Below are 20,790 nucleotides of genomic sequence, written 5' to 3' on the forward strand. Positions count from 1 at the left end.
GATGGCAGCACCTGAGGAGTGTGAGGAGGGACGGCGATGGCAGCACCTGAGGAGTATGAGGAGGGACGGCGATGGCAGCACCTGAGGAGCGTGAGGAGGGACGGGATGGCAGCACCTGAGGAGCGTGAGGAGGGACAGGGTGGCAGCACCTGAGGAGTGTGAGGAGGGACGGGATGGCAGCACCTGAGGAGTATGAGGAGGGACGGGATGGCAGCACCTGAGGAGCGTGAGGAGGGACGGAATGGCAGCATCTGAGGAGTATGAGGAGGGACGGGATGGCAGCACCTGAGGAGCGTGAGGAGGGACGGGGTGGCAGCACCTGAGGAGTGTGAGGAGGGACGGGATGGCAGCACCTGAGGAGTATGAGGAGGGACGGGATGGCAGCGCCTGAGGAGTATGAGGAGGGACGGCGATGGCAGCACCTGAGGAGCGTGAGGAGGGACGGGGTGGCAGCACCTGAGGAGTGTGAGGAGGGACGACGATGGCAGAGCCGAGGAACATGAGGAGGGACGACGATGGCAGAGCCGAGGAACATGAGGAGGGACGACGATGGCAGAGCCGAGGAACATGAGGAGGGACGACGATGGCAGAGCCGAGGAACATGAGGAGGGACGACGATGGCAGAGCCGAGGAACATGAGGAGGGATGACGATGGCAGAGCCGAGGAACATGAGGAGGGACGGGGTGGCAGCACCTGAGGAGCGTGAGGAGGGATGACGATGGCAGAACCGAGGAACATGAGGAGGGACGGCGATGGCAGCACCTGAGGAACGTGAGGAAGGGCAGCAACAGTGGCACCTGAGGAGCGTGAGGGGTGGTGGCGATGTCAGCACCCAAAGAGCGTGAGGACAGGAGGTGGCAGCACCTGAGGAACGTGAGGATAGGCAGCGACATGCCATTTTGCAGGGCCAAGATGTAGAAGAGCAGGTCATCCGCACAGAATGAGATTCTCTGCTTTTTTGTCTCCTTTTCGTATTCCTTTCCAACCTCTCACGTCTTGCAGGGCGACCGCCAGGGTTTCAAATGCCAGGGCGAACAGGAGCAGGGAAAGCGGGCATCCCTGCCTGGTGCCTCTGTGCAACTGGAAGTATTCAGAGCTGGTGGTGTTGGTCCGAATGCTCGCCTTGGGGGCGTTGTACAGGAGTTTCACCCATGAGGTGAATCCTGTCCACAGCCCAACCGCTCCAGTACCTCAATGAGGTATTTCCATTCAACTCTGCCGAAGGCCTTTTCTGCATCTGGGGAGTTGATCACCTCTGGTGTTATGTGATCCCATTCTTGATCTTATGATGCCCATCACCTGTGTATCTTTAACAACACAAACACAAACCATTAACATGTATAATCATAAAAGCAAAATATTGCAGATGCTGGATTCTGCAACAAAAGCAGAAAATGTGTGGCAACTCTGGCAGCATCTATGGAGAGAGAAAGCAGAGTTAAATTTTCGAGTCCGTATGACTCTTCCTCAAAACATATATGATCAATGTTTTTTGTGCACAATAAAGTGAAAAATAACAGACTTGAAGTCATAGTAAAATAATTTTGCTCCTGCGATTTATTCAAAAGGTGAATTGCAGCAACTCCTACAACTTGAATAACATATGATTGGCTGATCAAATTGAGCAACATATTTCTTCGGTTCATAATAGGAAGGTTACAGCTCACGCTTGTGTAACACTAAACACAACGGGCGGGATTCTCCGATAATGGGGCTAAGTGTTGACGCCATCGTAAATGCCGGAGCGTATTACGACGCCGTCATCTGGCCGCCTGGATCAGCGATCCGGCGCTGCGCAGGGGGCGAGCACGGCACTGGAGCGCCTCACGCAGCTCCAGTTGCTGATACGGACGATAGCACGGCTGATGCGGGTCCGCACATGCGCGCCACAGTCGCCGCAGGTCCGGACAATATGGCAGAGCCCTGCAGGGGCCTGTCGCGGAGGAACATAGCCACCCCCCCCCCCCCCCCCCCCCCCGGCAATTAGCCCGGCCGCCGATCGGCTGGTCCTGATTGCGGACCTGGCCACTGTGGAGGCCCCCCCCCCCCCCAGAGTCGGATCCACCCTCCCACCCCCCCACCCTTCCTGTACCAGCCTCCTCAAACAGGCGCCGGCCGGAATGTGGCGACTAGGGGCATTTCACAGTAACTTCATTGAAGCCTACTTGTGACAATAAGCGATTTTCATTTTCATTTCATTTTCAGGATGGCCCCCTCAGCCAGAATGCCGAGGTCCTGCCGGGTAGGACCACACACAATCGACGCCGGCGGGATTCGGCCGAACTCGGCGAGCATTCGGCCCGTTGAGCGCGGAGAATCGCCGGGGGGGCCTGTGTTGAGCGGCCCTCGACCGGTGCTGCACCGACCGTGCCGGCACCTTTGGCGTCGATTCTCCGGTCGCTGGAGAATCGGTGGCCAGGCGTGGGAACAGCGTTGTGGGATTCGGCCTCCCTGCCGATTCTCCGACCCGATTAGATGTGAGACTATGATTGGAAAGTACCTACTGAACAATCCTAAGTGCATGAATAGTTTCACCAACAATGGGCGCGATTCTCCGAGTCCACGCGCCAAATTTGCGATTGGCGTGGGGGCCGAGAATAGGCGCTGACACCGAAAACCGGCGCAATGCTGCTCCACGGTGATTCTCCGGTCTACGCGGCGTAGGTAGGTGGCCATTGACAGGTGCCCCCCCCTCCCGCGATTCATCGACGAAAACTGGCCGAGTTCCCGACAGCGTGGATCTAACCATGCTTTGCCTGTCGGGAATGGCCGCCCTGGTGGGGGGGAGAGGGCGGATGGATCCTTCACTGGGGGGGGGGGGGGCCTGGGGGGGGGCTTGGGGGAGCCCTCAGGGACGGCTGGGGGGGGGGCCCTGGGGGGCCCTCAGGGACGGCCAGGGTAGCGATCGGGGGCCACCGATCCGCAGGCGTGCGCAATCACGGGGGGGGGGCCTATATTTTCAGGGCCGCTCCGCGGTGTGCGTCTGTCATGTCGCGCGGGGCGGCCGCCACCGTGCGCATGCATGGACTCCCGACTGGAGGTGCAGGGCCCCGTATCAGCAGGCAGAGCTGCGCGGTGCACTCCGGGGCCCTGCTAGCCCCCTTCTGGTAGGAGAATCACTCTGGGCTTTCGCAGGAAAGTCCAGAGTGAAACGCCCGCGTTTTGACGCTGGAGTGGGGACATAGCACCATTGTTGAAGGATTCCGCCCCAAGAAATTTAAAATAATCAGTTGACCTCTTAACATAGCTTATTTACACTTGCTAGAAGCAATATACATTCATTCACAGTGACCTGTTCACAGAATCACAGACATGTATAGGCACAGAACATAGAACATAGAACAGTACAGCACAGAACAGGCCCTTCGGCCCTCGATGTTGTGCCGAGCTTGGTCCGAAACCAAGATCAAGCTATCCCACTCCCTGTCATTCTGGTGTGCTCCATGTGCCTATCCAATAACCGCTTGAAAGTTCCTGAAGTGTCCGACTCCACTATCACAGCAGGCAGTCCGTTCCACACCCTAACCACTTTGAGTAAAGAACCTACCTCGGACATCCCTCCTACATCTCCCACCCTGAACGTTATAGTTATGCCCCCTTGTAACAGCTACATCCACCCGAGGAAATAGTCTCTGAACGTCCACTCTATCTATCCCCCTCATCATCTTACAAGCCTTTATTAAGTCACCTCTCATCCTCCTTCGCTCCAATGAGAAAGGTGGCCAATTGGCCCAGCATGCCTGCACCGACTTTCCAAGTGAGCATCATGGCTTAGCGCCGTTCCCCTGCCTTTTCCCCGTACCCCTGCACATTGTTTCTATTTAAGTAATTGTCTTGAATGCCTTGATTGAACCTGCCTCCACCACATTCTCAGACAGTGCATTCCAGACCCAAACCACTTGCCATTTTGTCTCACATTATATTTGCTTCTTTTGCAAATCACTTTAAATCTAAGTTCTTCAAAATGTTTTGAGCGGGAACAGTTTCTCTCAATCTACTCTGTCCGAACCGCTCCTGATTTTGAACATCTCTATCAAATCTCCTCTTAGTCTTCTTCTCTCCAAGGAGATCAGTCCCAACTTCTCCAATCTATCCTTATCACTGAAGGTTCTCATCTCTGGACCCAGTCTTGTTAACTCTTGTACATTCTTGTTCTCTGCAAGTAAAGCAATGGCGTGATTCTCCGATCACGTTGCGCTCAAATCACAGCACAGCGCAGCTGGAGAATACCAGGAGAGGCCTGCAAGGAGCCTCCTGACAGACTCCGCGCCTCGCGAGATTCACTGCAGTCCCACAAAATGTCGGAGTCAGAACTCCGGCCCAAATGGGCGGGACCGAATGACGCTGATGGAAATAGGCCGTACTTACGACCTACCTGCCCGGGATCCGCCAGCCTCCCTCAATTCTCCAGCCTCCCCAGGGAGGCTGCAGCTGGGCGCTGATCAGTGCTGCACCACATAAACGTGGACCAGGCGGAACAGCACCTGAGGGGCTCTCAGAGGCCATCGGAGACCACTGGGTGATAGGGTAAGTGCAGGGTAGTCCCCTGGCCTTCCCCCTGGAATGTGCGCACCTTGGCACTGTGCAGCTGGCACATTGGCACTGCCCAGCTGGCACCTTATCACTTCCACCATGGCAGTGCCAAGGTACCCAGATGACACTGCAAAGCCGGCAGGAGCGCTGTCTGGGTGTCAGGGTGGCAGTGCAAGGGTGCCCAAGTGTCAGGGTGGCACTGCCAAGGGACAGGGACAAGGGAGGCCATGTGCATGAAACAAGGGTGGAGAGGGGAATTTGAAGGGTAGGGGAGTGCAGGGTGGGTAAGTAGGGGCCTCTGGGAGGTTGAGGGGAGTGATGGATGGGGATCTTATAAATGAGGGGGTGCTATAAAGGCACTTGGGGGGGCCTGAAGAGGGGGAACCCCCAGGGACCCCATAGCAGGGTGTCCTCACTTGGGGGTGTGGGGGTAGTGCCCATGTGTGTGGGTGGTGGCATTGCTCATGGGTGAGGGTTGCATCAGACCCACAAGCTCACTCAGAGATTGGCGCACGCTTTCAAAATGGCAGCCCGATCTCTGAGTTCAGCTCCTCGGTGCTAAAAAAATTTGAAGGGCTGGATTCATCCACTCTGCCCACCGCAAGAATGCCATGGGCGAGACGCGGACAATGGAGAAGTCCATTGACATTGGACAGGATTATCTGGTCGCCAGGCGGGCGCGGTCGGAGAATCCCGCCCGACATGTGGGCTGAACTGGTGAGAAACTTCCCAGGGCCCTGTGGCCATTGAATAGTGGTGGGGAACTCGCCGGCCGAGATGGCGGGAAACTCCCTGAAAACCCCGCCACAAAATCGCACCCAATGTGTCAAAACCATGCACCTTTGTTTTGAATTACTTTGGAGCTTGGGAAGCCTATAGTTCCCTGTTCTATTCTCCATTTCAAAGCCTTGACCAACCAGAGTCAACTTGCCAACCAGTCATTATCCTTTTCTCCTGTACTATAAATGATGGTGATCGCTTAAAATTTAACATTCTTGAATTTGTCCTCATGCGTGCAAGACAAAAGGATTCGGCAACATGCCTCTCTTTTCAGCATTATTCATGTACTATAAGCAAACAATCTACTTGCAGATTGAATTATTTTATACTCTGCAATACCTAGACTCTATTGAATCATAGCTGCAAAATTGTACATGGTCAATACCCCCAGAAAATAGAATGGGAAATTTGTGGAGTACAATTTCTGTAACCATCTCATTGTACTTGATAAGTAAATAGTGGGGAGAAAATATAAACTAACTGATGGAACTAATTGGACTAGAACAACAGAAACACTGGGGGATTTAGATACACAGGTCTTTCAAAATGGTAAGACCTAAAATCGATTTATATTTTTTTTATAAAAGGGAACATAGCGAAAAAGATAACGAGGCAATGCCAAACCTATACAAATCATTGGTTAGGCAGTAGTTAGAAAATGTTCCCAGTTTTGGGTACTGTACCTTAGGAATGTCAGAGTTGTGGGGAAGAAACAGGAGAGATTTATTAAAATGATAACAGGGATGAGAAGCTTAAAGTAACTGAATCTCTTTTCACTAGAACCCAGCAGATTAAGAAGAAGGAGATCAGATGAAAGGTGTTTAAAATTAGGTGGGGGGAGGGGATTTTATGCATCCTTGCCTGGCCAGGATTCCCTGTGTTGCCGTCGGGATTGAATAGTGTACGATTCGCATTCCTGCTGGGGCTTTATTCAGTAAGCGCGTCAGGACATGCAAGTGGACCAGACGTCTGTCCATGTGAATTGTGAGAAATTTCCATTGCCGCTGGCGTCTGATTCACTGGGGCCGGAATTAGTGCTGGACAGTCTGAAAAGCTGGAGCTGTTTGTAAATACTCCACTCCCCACACACTCTCATTCCAGCCAAGGAGATGGCACAAAGGAGACCCGTCCCCCGCTTCACGGAAAGTGAGCTAGACAGGATGCTGGATGCAGTGGAAGAGATGAGGGACACCCTCTTCCCCAAGGTGGGCCACAGACTGAAGCCAGCTACCATCAACAACACCTGGGAGGAAGTGGCAGAGGCGGACAGTGCTGCCAGCCTGATGAAGAGGACTGGAACCCAGTGCCGGAAAAAGATGAACATCCTCCTTAGAGCAGCTCGGGTGAGTCACCACCTCTATGCCATTGGCATCGCTCTCATCCCTCACTCCTCACATCACCCCCCACTCCCCTAGAGGTCAACCAAAACCCACCTGCCTGCATCTCCCTTACAACCCACCCTCCATCAAACCCCAACACATGTATTCTCCTCTTTGACCAGAGGCCTTGCACACAGTGACACCAGCTACAGACCCCCGTAGAACTCTCCTCCCAGCATCTCACCATGTCAATCCGTCTCCCCTAAGACATTCCGGACCATAACAGACGAGAGTGTCAGAAAACCAGAGGGGCCATCCCTGACGTGCGTGTCCAAATCCCTGTGGAGGAGAGGGCTGTACAGCTAGTGGGTAAGGCTGAGGTAAGGGCAGTAGCTGACACAAAGGTCGGCATGCGGACAACAATGAGAGCCCAGTGCAATGCTGATGTCCCTATAACCAGTGAGTCACCTCCTCCCACAGACCTGTCCATCCCAAGATGTCTCTTGTCTTTTGTCGAGCATGGGCATCAACAGACTAGGCCGGGCCGTCCTCCTATCATCTTTTTAAAGCTGGTTGCAGCTTGTTATCGCTGCGAGGTAGCTCTTTTTAAAGTCAGCGAGCTGCCAAGTGACTTTTCTTTTGGGGGAGTGGGAGCAATATGCCCCTCCCCTATGTCCCCTTTAAAATTCACCCCTAGGTATTTTGATGAGGAGAAAAGAGAAAAACTTTCCACTGAACTGGTAACTGGAGGATGTACATTTAAGAATACAATCAAAATGACCAGGGGAGCGTTGAGGTGAATATGTAAATATAGAGGTGGACAGGACATTCAGGGCTAGAAATTGGTCCATGCCATTTTGTGGCTGCAGGTCTCACAATTCCAGGTTCACGGAGGCAACGCTGGAGTCCCTAAAGATGCACATGGGCAGAAGGAGAGAGGCCATTTTCTGCACTTCAAACAACACGCTATTGGTTGCTGACGGGATCTCACCCCACATCCTGAGGTCTGGCCAAGGATGATAACAACCTACAAATAGGTGCCTTGTCCTTTAAATCATGCTGCTGTTGATGGGTCCCTTTTGCAGCTGAATGCATGTCACGCAATGTCCCGAAAGACATGGGCCAGGATTCTCCCGCAATTGGTGGGATGACCCGACGCCGGTGCCAAGAGCAGCGCGAACCATTCTGGCGTCGGGCTGCCCGGACGTTGTGGAATCCTCCGGCGCTGAAGGGCCGCTGTGGGCTTCCGCGAGTTGGCGCATGTGCAGAACCACCGGCGTGTTTCCTGTGCATGCACAGGGGGTTTCTTCTCCGCGCCGGCCATGGCGGAGCCTTACAGAGGCCAGTGCGGAGGTAAAGCGTGCCCCCACGGCACAGGCCCACCCGCAGATCAGTGGGCCCCGATCACGGGCCAGGCAACCGTGGGGGACACCCCCGGGGCTGGATCCCCCCGCACCCCCCCCCCGAGGACTCCACAGGCCGCCCTCCAAGCCAGGTCCCGCCGGAATGGACCATGTCCATTTCATGCCGGCGGGACTGGCCAAAAACGGGCGGCCGCTCGGCCCATCGGGGCCCAGAGAATTGGGGGGGGGGGGCGCTGCCAACGGCCCCCGACCGGCGCGGCGCAATCCCCGCCCCCGCCCGAAAAACTGCTCCGGAGAAGTCGGCAGCCAGTGTCGGAGCAGCGGGGTGGGATTCACGCCGCCCCCCGGCAATTCTCCGTCCCAGCAGGGGGTCAGAGAATCCCGCCCATGATGTTAGGTGAATTGAACATTCAGAATCTCCCTCTGTGTACAGTAACTTCATTGCAGTGTTAATGTAAGCCTACTTGTGACAATAAAAATTATTATTATTATTATGTTCTTTACTGGCTAACAGCACTGAATGGACCTGCATGGTCTAAGTTTATTAATTGTGTATCAAACCAGCCAGGAGTTTGGAGATCTCTAGCTCAGACAAGGGATGCTCAAGATTTTGCCCTACTCAGAATGGGATGCTGTATGGCCACATGATAGTTGACTGGAGGATCTGTGTGCCCCACTTGGAGAGCCACCAGCTTGCATACCACCATCTCCATGCCAGCAAAATCTCCCGGGAACACTAATGGAAGCACAATCCATAATAGCTTTTAAAATGGAATTGGATAAATAAATCTTAAAAGGGATTGAGGAAGGACAGGGGAATAGGACAATGTGGGACTGATCTTTCGAGAACTGGCAGAAGAATGATGTGTTGAAATAGATATCCTCCACATGCTGAAATTTTAGTTTGCTTCCATCTTATTTTCGACGAAATAGTGGAGATTGGCGTTCAGAAGCAGTGGCATTCTTAGGATGGTTGATATTCATGACTGACAATACACTTGGATTCAATTTCTTCATTACTCTCATGGATTCATTTATTGAAATGCTGGTAAGATGGGAGAGGGCAGAATTTCATATGAAAAGAGTACCGCTTCTACTATAAGTAGAATTTTGAGGGCAAAGTATTTTACACCTTATCGTGATTATAGAATCAAAGAAATTCAGGGCTGAAGATTATCATAGAATTTACAGTGCAGAAGGAGGCCATTCGGCCCATCGAGTCTACACTGGCTCTTGGAAAGAGCACCCTACCCAAGGTCAACACCGCCACCCTATCACCATAACCCAGTAACCCCACCCAACACTAAGGGCAATTTTGGACACTAAGGGTAATTTATCATGGCCAATCCACCTAACCTGCACATCTTTGGACTGTGGGAGGAAACCGGAGCACCCGGAGGAAACCCACACACACACGGGGAGGATATGCAGACTCCGCACAGACAGTGACCCAAGCTGGAATCGAACCTAGGACCCTGGAAGCAATTGTGCTATCCACAAGGCTACCGTGCTGCCCCTTAAGATCATTTAGTCTATTCTAGTCATGTCTGTGACAACTTAATTTTGATGATAATGTGTCTACTTCCATCTCTGTGATCGTTCTTTCCACCCACTAATACTTTTTCTCTTTAAGTGATTGTTGACTTCCCGCTAAAAGATCATGATTGAGTCTTGCTTCAATAGTCACTTCATTCAATTTTCTGCGTTCCACATTCTAGTGTCTTGTTGCATAAAGGAAAATATTCTGACCTCTTCTTAAGTTTAGGGGTGCTTTTTGTAACTGGTTCTTCAAATAAAGAGCATAATCTTTCACTTGAGGAAAAATAGAACACGATGGGTGCTCATTTGTGGACCAAGCCCATCATATCTCAAATAATTAGCTAAAAATATATTAAACTTTGAAATGAGCACAAGAGGGTTGGAAGCGGTCAAAGTCCAATTGGATTCGTTCAGGGCAAATTGAGGATCTTGCTACACAAAGTGCAAAGAGATAACCTTCCACAGTTTCACTGCAACGTAATGGTACGAACTAAGTTCCAGAAAAAAAATGATATCACTATTGGGACGTATTTGCACCAAAAGTACGAACAGCCTTCATTGTGTTGCAGAGATGGTATTGGAGGATATCAGCATTAAGAGGAATTCAAAGAAAAACGTGTGCATTTTGCTTTATTGCATTGCACACTGGAGCCTTTCATGGGTTTCAAATCCTCTTATCTAAAAGTCTGCAGTCACATCTGGCAATTTTTCATCATTTGAAAGCATCTTTTTGATCTGCAGAAATAAAAGCAGTTCTAAAAATTAGTGATTTCGTCATATGTGCTGCCAGCACTGATATGGAGCAGTAACTGTTCAATTGGCAAGAGTCTACAGAGGGAATCTGCTGAGGTGCTGGAGATTCCTGCTTTGATGGGTGAAGATGAACCCTATTATGCTTTGGCCAAAGGAGAAAAGCAGCGATATTGACTTAAATACTAGGAAAATTAAAAGAGCCCATATGTTCTCACTTTGTGCTTTGTGTCTAACAGATAGAGAGAGAGCTTTGATGTGCGTACTGGCACAGTGGGGTGCAAGCCTCTGTGAAGAGTAGATGGTAAGTGAGGAGGATGTGAGGGGACATAGGGAACACTCTTAACTAATACTGCAGCAAAGAGCATAGGCGAAGCCAATGATAATGTACATCTGTTCAGGGGAATTTTTAAGCTTTCAACATTTCTGTGTGTAGATAAGTGGATCATTTATTTTTTAGCATAATGGCCTGATTAATTGGACTACTTCAAAGCAGATTGCCTGGGATGATGTAAATAGGGATTTTTTTCACAAAGCTTTTGAGGAAGAAAAAGGAAAGTGTGAAAAAGAACGAGCACTAAACGGCAGCATTGAATCCATTGTTATTAAAGCATTGTAGTATTTTGCCAATGCAATAGACAGAGAAGCAAAAATAATTTCATCAAGTGTGTTGATTCAGGAATAACATAAGCAGCTGAGGCACTTTCATCTTCTATCTGAGCTACTTGCCACTCCAGACATTCCTCCGATCGACTTTGTTCGAGATTTATTAAACTTGGGGCAGGCGGGATGAAGATTCAAGGTTGCTATCAGGTCAGCCATGATTTTGGATCGAGGGGCTGACCCACCTACCCCTGCTCTTGCTCTTAAGTTCATCAACCTAGCAGAAAAATAACAAGAGCAGAAATGATCCAAGAATGTGCCAAATTTAATAAATAAAATCAATTGGATACAACTTTATCTTTTATCAGATCTTTCTGCTGCTTTCGAAGTTGTTAAACTCAATGGTTCAGAACATCCTCTCGGGTCAATGACTTAAGTCGCTGGTCTGCTGTATATGCACGATGTGACAACCCGGACGTGCGGACATAAGGGCATGCGTGCTGGAAGCTCCTTGGCAGGAGCTGCTCAATGCAAAATGCAGTTATTACGCTAACTTCAATGACTTGCCCCGACTTTAGGTGAGTTTTACACCTTTTTAATTTGCACTTTTAGTTTTCAGTCTAGCAGAGGCAGGAGACATTTGGAGACAATTTTTGGTCGGTTAATGTTTTATATTATTAGTGTTTAGCAGTTATAAATATGTTTAAAATGCAAATAAAGTGAAAGGAAGATTTTTTTAAAAAAATGTGGTTTGTCATGAGGCTGTTAATTCCATTAAAAGGATAATTTACTGTACAAAGTGAGTTTGGAAACACAGAAAGAGAAAGAATTATTTTTTTAAAACTTTGGTTTAAAATGAGGATGTTATTCCATTAAAGGAACTATAATGGATAGAATGTGGTGATCACTCGCTAATGTGGATGATTATCCAGTTACTGGTCACGGATTCTGTGGGTCCTTATGTAGCTGATGATCCCGATCCTGGAGCCGCATCTTCAATCACTCACTTGGCAGGAGTTTCCAAAAGGTGGGCTCGGTACTTGGACACTAAGACAAGTGTATTCCTTTCTCAGGCTCCTTTTCCAGGTAAACTCTTGCCGTTGGGTGTTCTCAAAGAATTGTGACCCTCCAATCAAGTGGTTCCTCCATGTAGGTCTCTTCTGAGCAAAGGCCTCCCAGGCGTTGACGTCTATGTTCCATTTCCTGAGGTAAGCCTTCAAGGTGTCTTTGAAGCACTTCCTTTGTCCTCCTCTTGTTCAGGATCCTTCCTTGAGCTGGGTGAAGAAGATTTGCTTTGGCATCCTAAGCATATGGGCGGTCCAGCGGAGTTGGTTTCAGATGATCATGGCCTCGATACTGATGCTCTTGACTCCTTCAAGAACACTAATGTCAGCACGCCTGTCCTCCCAGATGATTCAGAGCATTTGGATTTTGCAATGTATTTTAAGCTGTGTGCTTTAAGAGTCTCCCTGGTGTGATGTTCATCCTTACACGCCTCAGTGATTACTTCAAATGCTTTAACAAAGTTTAATGCCTTAGTTGACATATGCAAGCCTCCTGTAAGCTAATGTGAACTTGAACTATCTCTAGTAGGTATTGCAGCGAATCAATTACCGACCCCTAAGTATATACTGCCAAAGGACATCCCAAAATGATGTCAGAGGAGATGTGTGCCTGGACACTGCGCTCCAGCAGCTGCTGCTTTCGGATGTTGTGCATGTAACATTTACGATTGATATGTCAAAACCCTTCCCTTCCCCCCTCCTCCCTCCTTCCCCTCTTCACACCCTCCCTCTGTCCTCTTTACAAATAGTTAGAACCATTGTGTTTACGTAGAAAAATATATTTTATTGACCGTTCTGTTTAAATGAGAAAATATATTTTACTGCAAGAAATTTGTAAAAGTTGAAGTAGTTTAATGCTAATAAAGTTAAACGTTATGTTAAATGTTAACTGGTTTCAAAGTTTTGCATTTATAAAATTATTTTTGTTAATAAATGTTTTAGATTAAACTTTATAAGCTTCTACAAATGTCTTACTGAAATATGAAAACACAACATTTAATTATGAGATAATTATAAATGAATAAGATAATTGCAGTAAACAAGGCAGAAACATAATAACACTGATTAGTCTGCTGTCACACAACACCAGGGACCAAGGTTCAATTCGGACCTTGGGTGACTATGTGGTGTTTGTATATTCTCCTTGTGTCTGCATGGGTTTCCCAGAACCATAGAATAGAACAATAGAATTCCTACAGTGCGGAAGGAGGCCATTGGGCCCAACGAGTCTGCACAGACCCTCTGAAAGAATACACTGTGTCCACTCCCCAATGCCAGGAGAAAGAATACACTGTGTCCACTCCCCTATGTCCGGAACGTAACTATGCCCTGGACACTAGGGGCAATCTAGCATGGTCAATCCACCTAACCTGTACATCAATGGACTGTTGGAAGAAACCAGGGCACCTGGAGGAAACCAACGCAGACAGGGGGAGAATGAACAAAATCCACACAGTCACCCAAGGCCAGAATTGAACTCTGGTGCTGTGAGGCTGCAGTGCTAACCACTGTGCCACCGCTGTTTCCTCTGGATCCTTCAGTTTCCTCCAACATCCAAAGATGTGCAGATTAGGTGAATTGGCTTTGCTAAATTGCCCCTTATTGTCCAAACATTAGGTGGGGTGATGGGGATAGGGTGGGGGCATGGGACTGGGTAGAGTGCTCTTTCGGAGGGCGAGTGCAGACTGGATAGGATGAATAGCATTCTTCTGACTGCAGTGATTCTATAAACACAAATCAGAAAAATATCAGATGTCACAAGGACAGTGACAGCAAAAAGCCCTGGGGTGCGTTTAAAATCTTATGACCATAATCTAAATTAAAACAGAGGAACACTTTTAAGCATGTCACACATACAGTTACATACTAATATAGTGCAGATTTAAATAGCTTCACTGAGGTAAAACAAATAACCAAACCTGTGTTCACTTATGAAGAATCACCTTTAATCATAAAGAAATAAAAAAATTATTTTAAAAGAATCAATAACAACAGCAATGCCTGTATAAAATAAACAGCAAGAAAAACTGTTAAAAACTTTTACATACCTTTCGTTGCTCTTTCTAGCTTTAGTCTATTTGCTCTGTTTAGGTCACCTTTGCTCATGAGTCACCAGGTATCTTTATGATACCGCCACGTGGTTCATGTTCAGGTTATGATTAATAACACAGCACACCGCTTAGTAAGGATTAAAACAACGGTCATTTATTATATACAACAAGCAATATTAATACCCTAATACTACTTTCTATATAACAAACCTAACACTACTGGCCAATACTTAACTTAGGAAGAGCCCACCAGGTCAGGGAAACGAATGGCTTGTCCAATCAAATCTGGCCCGCGGGATTCAAAAGGCTGCTACAGGTCGGTGGCTAGGTGTCTCTACCGGATAGCGATCGTTGGATTCAAACTTACGATACACGGTGGCTGGTCTTGCGAAGGTCTTGAGCAGGCGAAGATGAGAGAGAGAGAGATCTGAACTTGGACCTTTACTTTTATAGGGCCCAGGGGCTTCCCACCTCTCGGGGCGGCCCTTGACCCTGAGTCCCAAGTGATTGGATTCTGTCCCCAGTCTCTGGGGTCGATGTGTCCAATGGTGAGGCGATTCCTCGATCGGGGGGTGGTCGCTCACCTGTCTTTGTTTCGGCCACTGCAGGCGCCGACAGGTCTGGCCCGGTATTCAATTGCTAATATGTTGCAATTGTTCCCGGGGATAGCCGATTTAACTGTGGATGTCTGAGTAGATTAGGTGTAAACAGTCCTGAATGCAACTGCGGATACCTGGGTTGATGGGCTGTTGATAGCCCTGAGTATCGATCTGGGCTACGTTCCCAGAGCTGAATATGCAAACCTGTCTGCAGCTGCCTGCTTGTGTCTTCTTGGCTGCTTTTCCCAGCAGTCTTTCGGGTTAGCCATTTTAAACTGGGTTTTGGCCAGATTAATCGGAACGCAGCCATTTTACATGGCTACACTTTAAAACACTTGTTAAATATGTTGCTTGTTGTGTTCAACCTAAATCTGCTGTTTTAATGCCTGCCCTCAATGGGCGTTTGCTGTAGCTGCTGCCTCACAAGGGGGCGGGGCTGCACTCCTCCATCGCTGTGTTGGAACCTGCGCAGACAGTCCCGCTGGAGGCCTCAGGCTGTCACACCGAGAGGAAGGTTCATCGCAATATCAGAACGCAGGTAAGCGCGCATTTTCCCCATTAGAATCAGCGGCCCGTGGCTTCTCGCTGCTAGCCAGAGGTTATGGGCCAATGTTTGACATATCAACGATATGCTGCACTTTGAAATATGGGGTGATTCTCCAGGGACATTAGCCATAGCCAGGGTTTCCACTGGCCTGTTAAATCGGGTATGAGGCAATCACGACTGGACCAGGCTCCAGGAACACCGAACGAGAGCAAGGGGATGAGTACCTCCTCTACACTGATGCCCAGGGTGCCGAAGTGGTCCTTCAGGGGAAGTGGGAGTCGGGGGCCTGAGTTGGACTGGATGGGCTCAGATCTGTGGTCCGTCCTGGGAAGGGGGCCGTGTGGCAGGTCTTCCCTGTGTAGCCTTGAAAACCTTTAAACTCTCTCCCAGCATTACGATATCAATGATATGTCAGATGAATGAAGATCTGCCTTCCATTTGCTATGTTGGACACATTTGAAGTATTTTTTTCACATTCAATTTCATTCCCCTTTAACTTTCTCAAGCATCTGGGCTTGCTAAGAAAACGAAAAGCTTTGAACTGCATTGTTTACATTCAATTTCACGCTACATTATCTTTTACAAGCCTCTTGATTGGCAGGTCAAGCCTATTTCAAATGACGGGTTAGCATTGTTTGATTTTATATCTTTTACGGTCCATTAATTCTGAACTGCTTCCTCTTTTGAGCAGGTGTGTTTCTAAATGGGGCAACCCGGTGGTGCAGTGGTTAGCACTGCTGCCTCAGGACACTGAGGACCCGGCTTCGATCCCAGCCCCAGATCACTGTCCGTGTAGAGTTTGCACATTCCCCCCACGTCTGCGTGGGTCTCACTCCACAATGACGTGCAGGTAGGTGGATTGGCCATGCTAAATTGCCCCTTAATTGGAAAAAAAAGGTGTGTTTCCAACAGCAGTTTCTTCATAGAAGCGTTTTCTTTGTTCTGAAGTGTTTCCTAGAAAGAGTAGATGTTGTTCCTAACCACAGTTTTTTCACAGAGGCCTTTTCTTCCTTCTGAAGTGCTTCCTCTTTTTAGCAAGTAATCTGTCTGGCCCTCAAAACACACCACCCTCCTTACCTTCAAACACAGCCTTGCCCGATCCCTGCTCTCCCCTTCCCACTACCCTTGATCCCCATTCCCATTACCCTTTTACCTCTTTCTTAGAACCTCTTTTCCCCACCTTCCTCCAACCCTTGCCTGCCCCCCTTAGAGTGTTTCCCCACTCCCATGACATGTGCTCCCACTTCCCCCTCCAACAGTCTATTTGATATCACACCAAGGTGATGGGCCTAAGTTGACAGTAGCAGCATGTCTCTTCTCAAGGCAGAAGGGTGATGATGTCCCGCTGTGAGAAAAACTATGGTGCTCCTCAGCTTCTGCTTAAGTCTGGCTCCTGCTCCTATCCTTCTGACTCTCCTGAGTGTGGGATGGGGTCACAATCTATAGGGCCACAGAGTTGGGCGGGGGGGGGGGGGGGGGGGGGGGTGAGGAGGGGGTGAGCTTTGGGCTCATGGAATGCTGCTGCTATCATTTCGGATGCCATATTCTAGTGGTCTCATGGACTGTCACTTCTGGCTGAAGCTGGAGGGCCTGTGGGTGTGATGGGCTGATTAAGCACTCCTTGTGGGAAAAGCAGAGAAAGTCAGAGACTTGTCGGATTGGATGTGCTAAATGTGGATTATTTACAGTGCTTATCTTAAATAACCAACAGTGTGCAACTTCACCTGTGCCAACTCAGTGGTCCTCTAACGTCTTGATTTTTCATGGCCTCATGTTATGTCTAGGTGTCTCCCCAAAATGCACATCAGACGTCGAGACAGCCTGCTTATTCTGTGACCTCTAGACTGCGATGCCCTTGGCAGGCGTCCTCTGGGGGCATGGGCCTGGAGGGCCCCTGCCAGTTTTCTGGTACCATAGGTGTCGCCGTGTCACCGTGTTCTGCCCGCTGACCTGGTGATACGCCGCTGTCAGGAGGGGTGGATTGAGAAGGGCTGGAGTCTGCCTGACTACAGCCTGAGACTTCGATGTTGTGGCCATTTCGGAGACATGGATAGAGCAGGGACAGGAATGGTTGTTGCAGGTGCCGGGTTTAGATAGTTCAGTAAGCTCAGGGAAGGTGGTAAAAGAGGGGGAGGGGTGGCATTGTTAGTCAAGGACAGTATTACGGTGGCAGAAAGGACGTTTGATAAAGACTCGTCTACTGAGGTAGTATGGGCTGAGGATAGAAACAGAAAAGGAGAGGTCACTCTGTTAGGGGTTTTCTATAGGCCTCCGAAAAGTTCCAGAGATGTAGAGGAAAGGATTGCAAAGATGATTCTGGACAGGAGTGAAAGCAACAGGGTAGTTGTTATGGGGGACTTTAACTTTCCAAATATTGACTGGAAACGCTATAGTTCGAGTACTTTAGATGGGTCCGTTTTTGCCCAATGTGTGCAGGAGGGTTTCCTGACACAGTATGTAGATAGGCCAACGCGAGGCAAGGCCATATTGGATTTGGTAATGGGTAATGACCCAGGACAGGTGTTAGATTTGGAGGTAGGTGAGCACTTTGGTGATAGTGACCACAATTCGATTACGTTTACTTTAGTGATGGAAAGGGATAGGTGTATACCGCAGGGCAAGAGTTATATCTGGGGGAAAGGCAATTATGATGCGATGAGGCAAGACTTAGGATGCATCGGATGGAGAGGAAAACTGCAGGGGATGGGCACAATGGAAATGTGGAGCTTGTTCAAGGAACAGCTACTACGTGTCCTTGATAAGTCTGTACCTGTCAGGCAGGGAGGAAGTGGTCGAGCGAGGGAACCGTGGTTTATTAAAGCAGTCGAAACACTTGTCAAGAGGAAGAAGGAGGCTTATGTAAAGATGAGACATGAAGGTTCAGTTAGGGCGCTTCAGAGATACAAGGTAGCTAGGAAGGACCTAAAGAGAGAGCTAAGAAGAGCCAGGAGGGGACATGAGAAGTCTTTGGCAGGTAGGATCAAGGATAACCCTAAAGCTTTCTATAGATATGTCAGGAATAAACAAATGACTAGTAGGGTAAGAGTAGGGCCAGTCAAGGACAGTAGTGGGAAGTTGTACTTAGAGTCCCAGGAGATAGGAGAGGTGCTAAATTAATATTTTTCGTCAGTATTCACACAGGAAAAAGACAATGTTGTCGAGGAGAATACTGAGATTCAGGCTACTAGACTAGAAGGGCTTGAGGTTCATAAGGAGGAGGTGTTAGCAATTCTGGAAAGTGTGAAAATAGATAAGTCCCCTGGGCCGGATGGGATTTGTCCTAGGATTCTCTGGGAAGCTAGGGACGAGATTGCTGAGCCTTTGGCTTTGATCTTTAAGTCATCTTTGTCTACAGGAATAGTGCCAGAAGACTGGAGGATAGCAAATGTTGTCCCCTTGTTCAAGAAGGGGAGTAGAGACAACCCCGGTAACCAGTGAGCCTTAATTTTATTGTGGGCAAAATCTTGGAAAGGTTTATAAGAGATAGGATGTATAATCATCTGGAAAGGAATAATTTGATTAGAGATAGTCAACACGGTTTTGTGAAGGGTAGGTCGTGCCTTACAAACCTTATTGAGTTCTTTGAGAAGGTGACCAAACAGGTGGATGAGGGTAAAGCAGTTGATGTGGTGTATATGGATTTCAGTGAAGCATTTGATAAGGTTCCCCATGGTAGGCAACTGCAGAAAATACGGAGGCATGGGATTCAGGGTGATTTAGCAGTTTGGATCAGAAATTGGCTAGCTGGAAGAAGACAAAAGGTGGTGGTTGATGGGAAATGTTCAGACTGGAGTCCAGTTACTAGTGGTGTACCACAAGGATCTGTTTTGGGGCCACTGCTGTTTGTCATTTTTATAAATGACCTGGAGGAGGGCGTAGAAGGATGGGTGAGTAAATTTGCAGATGACATTAAAGTGGTGGAGTTGTGGACAGTGCGGAAGGATGTTACAAGTTACAGAGGGACATAGATAAGCTGCAGCGCTGGGCTGAGAGATGGCAAATGGAGTTTAATGCAGAAAAATGTGAGGTGATTCAATTTGGAAGGAATAACAGGAAGACAGAGTACTGGGCTAATGGTAAGATTCTTGGCAGTGTGGATGAGCAGTGAGATGCCACTCAGGTTGAGAGGGTTGTTAAGAAGGCGTACGGTGTGTTAGCTTTTATTGGTAGAGGGATTGAGTTTCGGAGCCAAGAGGTCATGTTGCAGCTGTACAAAACACTGGTGCGGCCGCATTTGGAGTATTGCATGCAATTCTGGTCGCCGCATTATAGGAAGGATTGGAAGCATTGGAAAGGGTGCAGAGGAGATTTACCAGAATGTTGCCTGGTATGGAAGGAAGATATTATGAGGAAAGGCTGAGGGACTTGAGGCTGTTTTCGTTAGAGAGAAGAAGGTTAAGACGTGACTTAATTGAGGCATACAAGATGATCAGAGGACTGGATAGGGTGGACAGTGAGAGCCTTTTTCCTCGGATGGTGATGTCTAGCACGAGGGGACATAGCTTTAAATTGAGGGGAGATAAATATAAGACAGATGTCAGAGGTAGGTTCTTTACTCAGAGAGTAGTAAGGGCGTGGAATGCCCTGCCTGTAACAGTAGTGGACTCGCCAACACGAAGGGCATTCAAATGGTCATTGGATAGACATATGGACGATAAGGGAATAGTGTAGATTGGCTTTAGAGTGGTTTCACAGGTCGGCGCAACATCGAGGGCCGAAGGGCCTGTACTGCGCTGTAATGTTCTATGACTCCTTGATTGAAGTCCCCAGGACTGGCTCCAGGACTTTCCCCTCACTCGGGGTTCTCGTTGGCCCCTGGGATACTCCATGGGACAGAGGGACAGCTGGAGTGAGCTCCAGAAGCCTAAATGTCATCTGGCGCTGCCAGTCCTGAAGACCCACCAACGTCAGCACCATGGTGCCTCTCCTCAGCCATCGGCCTCTGTGACTGGACCAAGCTTTTGAGCCACTCAATAACACCCTTCTGTGTCTGGGACATGTCCCTCAGTGAGTGAGCTATGCTCTCAATGCCCTCAGCCACAGACCTCTGTGACTGGGCCAAGGTATGAAAGCCATGATCACTCCGCTTTGATTAACTGCATCTGGGACATGTCCTTCTGTGTCTGGATTGTGCTGCCATGAGATTCAGCTGCGGCAATCAGAGAGTGAACCAAGCCTTGGACATTCGCAGTCATGGCTCGGACCTCCTTCTCCAGGCTTTCCACTGTGGTAGCCACCCTCGCAAGGTTGGCCTTGGTGCCATGCAATGCCGGAACTATCTCCTGCACCTGAAGCCTTCTGGACTTTTCCAGATGACCTTGCAGTTGCTGGAATGTTCCTGACATCCCCTCCTGTGAATCTTGGCTCCGCCTTTGCATCTCCAGCAGTGCTTTTCCAAAGCCTGGCATCTGGCTCAAGTTCAGCTGTGTCCTGGGATCCAGCAGACATTGGACTGCCCGCTCTCTTGGCAGTTCCGGCCTCCACCTGATGTGCTACATCAGTTGTGTGGTGCACCAGATAGTGACCCAGACACCTGCCCACTAACACATGTCCCACCAAGGTCTGTGACTTTGTGCTGTTGGATGGTGCCATTGAAAGCTGTGATTAAATATTGGTGTCGTCCCCCGGACCTCTGCCCCG

The sequence above is a fragment of the Scyliorhinus torazame genome, chromosome 10 (assembly GCF_047496885.1).
Source record: "Scyliorhinus torazame isolate Kashiwa2021f chromosome 10, sScyTor2.1, whole genome shotgun sequence".
Lineage (NCBI taxonomy): Eukaryota > Metazoa > Chordata > Chondrichthyes > Carcharhiniformes > Scyliorhinidae > Scyliorhinus > Scyliorhinus torazame.